Source organism: Lagenorhynchus albirostris, chromosome 16 (genome assembly GCF_949774975.1).
Source record: "Lagenorhynchus albirostris chromosome 16, mLagAlb1.1, whole genome shotgun sequence".
Lineage (NCBI taxonomy): Eukaryota > Metazoa > Chordata > Mammalia > Artiodactyla > Delphinidae > Lagenorhynchus > Lagenorhynchus albirostris.
The window spans coordinates 67,548,761-67,554,760 of NC_083110.1; positions in this window are offsets into that span (position 1 = coordinate 67,548,761).

The following is a 6,000-nucleotide window of genomic DNA, read 5'->3' on the forward strand; positions in this document are numbered from 1 at the left end:
CAAAAGGAAATGTATTTAATTTTCAAATCCCTCCTGGAGCCGAAGAGAATTCCAACAAAACAGCCATAAACATTGAAAGAGTCTTGTTTGATTTGGGAAAACATTCCATTGGATTTAAAATGAAATATCCTGTGACTAATCTCATGTAAGAGTGGGAACAGGTCTAATTGTTCAATTTGGTGGTCAGCAAGGGGACTCCAGGAAGAGACCTGGTCCCTCCCCAAGGCCACTTTGAGATGGGCAATAAATCAGCCAGGACGGAGTTTTCAAACAAGGATTGTGAAGGGTTTGCTGTTTGATCCTCAAGCCCCCTTCTTCTCAATTTGTCATTGATTTCCCACGAAGAGAGTCTGTGCAGCTGAATCCCCCATGCAATTCTGGCACTTTGTAAGCCAGTAAATAAAACCCAAATGTTAATTCTTATGAGCACAGCATTCCCGGCCAAGAAATGAATAAAGCACTGTGAAAACAACGGCATTGTGCATCGTTGGGTGAGGCAGCAAGAAACAGTGGGGCAGAGCTGGGGACCAGGGAGTCGTGAGGGCAGTAAAACCAGGAAGAGAGATGCAAAGGGAAGAAGAAGAAGGAACAAAACTACCTTAGAGTGTATTCGTCTTGTCTCCTTGACTTGAGTGTAAGCTTCTATGGCCAGCACCAGGCAATGACAATAACTAAGGATTATTTGGTTCCATGTGCCTGTTCTGTATGGAGAACTTTCCAGACTTGTTTTCTCCTCACAATGATCTATGAGGCAGGTTCTGCTGTTCTCCCCATTAACAGATGGAGAAACCAAGGCTCACAGAAGTTAAACACCTTTGCCCACATGAGAGAGAAGGGATGAGGCACTTGCTGGATACCAGAGCTGACGCCACCCCACCGTGCTGTCTGCCCCAGAGGGGAAAAGTGTGGCTGTCCCAAGGTGCCCAGAATTGTAGGGGCTCCCAGGAAGCAGGACTTCCATCGCTAAAACCAGGAATGTCCCAGGCAAACTGGGACGAGTTGTTCTCCTTTGGTATGGGAGTTAGACTCTTAATTCCAAGTAACCTCCTCGGGTGTTTATGTCAAAAGCTTTTTCAGAAAAGCAGGCATTGCTCTGTCTCTGTAAGTTGAGCAGGCAAGTTGGTCTAGTAAAGACAATCCTACTTCTTGCCTATAGGGCGCCCCCTAAAATACCCTTCTGATATATGACAAATGAAGAAGGAAATAATAATGATGACACATGCTACTGTTGTTTAACAAGACTGAAAGTTTCCCCTGGAATGATCTAGGCAACGACAGGAGGAAATCATCTTAAATTCCAGTTCCAGAAAGTCTGTAAGTAAATTATGATTTTTGTTTATTATTTATTAGCCAGTAGGTCATTTTCAAGGCCCAGAAGACTCTTTCTGCTTCTGTAAGGCGGAAGAAAGAATTCCTAAGCAGAGACCTCATTCCCATTCCTGGGCCCTGCTTTATAAACGGAGATTTTTGCTTGTGAGTTATGCTACAGTCAAGCCTCTGACTCTGGGAGGGGTAAAGTCAATCTCGGATTTCATCCAATAATAATAGTTTCTACAACAAACAAAGCCGTGTGTTGGTAAACAGAGTTTTCACATATGTTACCTGATTTGAGCTCCTGGCGACCCCGTGAAACAGGGGGGATGAGCTGAGCTCCATGCTCCGTGTTTCATGATGGGGGGCAGGTAATGTATGGAAGATTGCACGTTTAAGGAGGGAAGAAGCTCTTCGTGGCATCTTGCTAGTATGCCATCAGGATAGCCTAATTGTTTTAATACCAAAAAAAGACTTACGTGAGCTCCTTGAAGTCAAGGGATAGGTAAAAAGTAAATATACCTTTCTATTGCCCAGACTGATCTGGGAAAGGGGCACACAGCAGGTAGCCAATTACCCACCATGTGGCAGAGGAGGCAAATGAAAGATTTGGCTCCAACAGTAACAAGGCTGAAGTTTGAATCCCAGCTCAGCTGCCTACCCGTGAATCTCCAGGTGCGTCACATAACCTCTTTGAGCCAACCGACACCTCCCGGGCAGAAGGGCAGGTGAAGATACCCTCAGAGGTGTTGTGAGAGCTGAGGAGGGCTCGGCACACAGGAAGTGCTCCGTAAGAGGCAGCTATGGTTGTTTTCAGGCCCCAGGATCCTGGGCAGGATTCCTTATGCCCAGACCGGTGATGGAAACGGACGGCCCAGAGCACAAAGCTCTAATCTCTGGAGGCAGGCACCGGGCCAGATGCTTTTGACCTCCTGTCATGTTTAACTCCCCTTTTCTACCAAAATGAGAGGGAATACTCTCAACTCAGGCAACACAATCTCAGTGCCGTGGGTGACCCCTTCCATATGTGCCTGGGGCCAAGCTACAGGTGATAATTAGCTCTCAGAAAGCGGAAGGACATTAACTCCGGTATCTTGACTCCATTCCAATTGCGATAATTAAATAAATGCCCACAGGTGGATCTGGTTAATGAGGCATCAGCTAGGTTGTGCCTGAGCCGTCCAGGCAGCAGGGGTGGAGCTGGATGTGAGCTTGGCACGGCCGACTAAGCCGTGGGCATACACAGAAGCACGGAGCATCCTCCCTTCTCCCTTCTCAGTTGGTTCCTGCTCTTCATCCCCTGGGCATTTGGGTGTCCTCAGGAGTGCTCTGCTGGGGGTGAGGGATTTATGCTCCGGGCTCTTCCATGAGCTTAATCTTAACCTTGAGCAAGTGTCTCCAGTCTCCCTGGCTCAGTTTCCGGAATTGTATAAAGAAGGAAGCAGCTCAGAAAAACGGAAAGAGGAGCTTGGAGACAAGTGAGTTCAGTCTCACTCTCTCCCGGTTTCCTTTTTTCAAATCCTAGGGAAGGACCTGATTGGTCCAGCGTAAGTTACAGGTTCACCTTGTGGACCAATCATTGTGGCCGGGAGGTGACAAGCCCTCCCATTAGTCCAGAGGCAGATTATTGATCTGTCACCAGAAGCCACTCATGTTTGCATCTTTCAAAGTGACGCAAGTGTCACACACGTTGACTTTTCCCTCCACTAAGAAGCAGGAGCAGGTTGTGGTCCCTATGTGTGCGTGTGTGTGTGCACGTGTGTGCGTGTGTGTGCGCGCCTGTGCACACGTGTGTTGGTCCTTTGGAGCAGGAATACAGTTGACCCTTAAACAACATAGGTTTGAACTGCACGGGTCCACTTCTGTGTGGATTCTTTTCAATAAACATACTGGAAAGATTTTTGGCGACTTGCAACAATTTGAAAACCTCACAGGTGAACTACGTAGCCTAGAAATATAGAAAAAAATTAAGAAAAAGCTAGGTATGTCATGATACATAAAATTTATGTAGATATACATGTAACGTACAAAATATTTGTGACTCGACTGTTTATATTATTGGTAAGTCTTCTGGTCACTAGTAGGCTATTAGTAGTTAAGTTTGGGAGAGTCAAATGTTGTACATGGATTTTCAACAACACGGGAGGTGGGAGAAATTCCCTACCCCCTGCATCATTCAAGGGTCAACTGTATATTTCTTCATAGAAATAATGCTACGAATGGTGGTTATTATTCTAGATGAGCCTAAGAATAGGTTAACTGGATGACTGGGCAAGTTTCTTACTCTCTCTGAGTTTCCTCATCTGGAAGATGGGGAATAATAGTAGTCCTAGCTCGTGGGTTTTTGAAGTAACTAAATAATTCAGGTAGACTCAGTCCTTAGCATACTGCCTGGGCATCGGTGAGAGTTCAGTGAGCAGTAGCCATTGCTATTACAAAGTGAAATACTACATGCGTGTGTTTTTTAAAAAAAAAGAGTGGAGAACCTCACTTATAACAAAAGAGACCAGCAACACCCCAGACAAAAACACTTGTTTTCTTTATCTCAAGCACTGGTGGGTGCGGAAAGGCAGGTTTAATTAAAGAATGGTGGGAAGAGTCTGAAGTGAACCTTGTGCACTTTCAAGGACCTCACACAGTGAATGTGCTCTCTTAGCTAATTCTGCTAGTCACTTTCTTTTTCCTTTTCTGTCACTGACATGACTCATTTGCTTTTTAGCAGTGTTTGAGAGTTTTAAGAGGAAGGAGAGTGCTCAAAAATAGGACAGAGGGAGAGAAAAGAGACAAGAAGAAAGAAATAGAAACAAAGGTTATCTTGATGTGCCTGGGAAAGAGTGACACAAAACGGGGATGAAGGATAGAATAGAATAACTATTAGAATAGTTAACTAATAGAAACTGATAGAATAGTTGCTGCTTGGTCCGGTACATGAGACAAGGAACCGGCTGACATGCAGTCAAGCGAGTTCCATGTGGTGGAAAACAGCAGAGCAGGGTCATCATTCGCCTAAAGAAGATGGGTGGGGAGGACACGTGTGGGGTTTCTGGTGCGGAGCCCCAAATGATGCAAGAGGAAGAGCAGTTTTCTTGGCTGTTGAAGATCTCAAGGGGAGTGTGTGTCAAGGGGAAGCAGTGGCATGTGTAACTGACTCTTTCTTTGTGCTCTGGGCTAGAGTTCCCTTCTTTGATCTGATGGATGCCCTGTCCTGCAATCTACTCTGTCTGGGTGAGTGTTGCCTCCTTGGCCACCATTGCTCTTGGTACCATGCTGAGCCCAGTAGGCAATCTACAGCCATTGGAGGCAAAGAGTATTTGCAAATCAAAGTTGCCCCTAACACTCCTCTCTGTGGATCAACTAAGGTGCTTCTAATACTGATGCTGCAGAACATCCTAGATGACACAGTAGAAGGGAAAGGGAATTCCCTCTGAGTGGTTTCATTCATTCATCAAATATTTCCCGAGGGCCTGCTGTCTCTAAGGCTGTGGTAAGTGCTGGGGACACATCAGTGAACAAGACTGGCAAAATCCCTGCCCTCCTGTAGTCTACATTCTGTTGGAGAAGAGAGAGGAGAGACCACCAACTACATATAATGCGTGGTAAGTGGTACCAAGGAAGATACAGGCTCATGTGTGAGAGGGTATAAGGGTGCTTGATGTAAAACAAGAAGTTCATATCTTGGTCCCCGTTTCAAAATTAAGATCCACATTCTTTTCAGAACTTCGAATATTTTTATAAACGTGAAGGAAATATAGACTCATTATAGAAAACCTGGAAAATATAAAAAGCGTAAAGATACAAAAATCTCTCATAAACCGCTGTTAAAACCACACTTATTTTATGCCTCCGTGGGATCATATTGCATATAGTGTTGGAACCTGCTTTTTCACTTCAAATTACATGTTGAACTTCTCCTCCAGTTGTAAAAATTTAATTTAAAACATCATTTTAAATAACTGCATCATATGCCATTATATAGATGTGCCATAAATTATTTAATCATTCCCTATTGTTGAACACTTGGTTTGTTTCCACTCTTATAAATAAGCTTCAGTAACTCTCCTTGTTCCTAAGTCTTTGAGATTCTGTTGTTTTCTTAGAAGAGATTCCTAGCCTGTCAGTCTACAAATATTCATGGAGTGACTCTTCTGTCCCAAGCAGATTTCCTTTTGCTTTTCTAACCTGATCCTGTGGGTGCTGTTAGGAGTACTTGACTATGCTACCCTTAATTTTGTTCACCTGACAAGGGGGGCCTGTTTACCCGCATCTTGTCTTGGCTTCAGTTGTACCTCTGGGCCCATGGCATGTGGGAACCTCTGTATTATCATTCGGTCTCTTCTCAGTATCAAGTCTGTTTTTCTCTTTGAAATTTCCTCTCCAGCTACCCAATCTTTCTGGGACTATGTGCTGTGTTCTCACACCTAAACTTTGTGTCTTACTCATTCTTATAATGTCTGGGGACTGTGGCAGGAAGTGTCCGCAGAAATTGGACCAGGGTCTGTCCCGAGTGTTTATGTGTATGGGGCTTGGGGGGAGCAGGTAATCCCAAAGTGTCCTTATAGGAAGATGGAAGATGGAAGTCCAGGTGGAGATAGCAGAAACTGGCCTGACTGCCTTCTGACCATTCATTTCTTCAGATGGACTGAAAGAGGACTTGAGTTTCTAGGGCATGTCATTAACCTGTTCCATTGA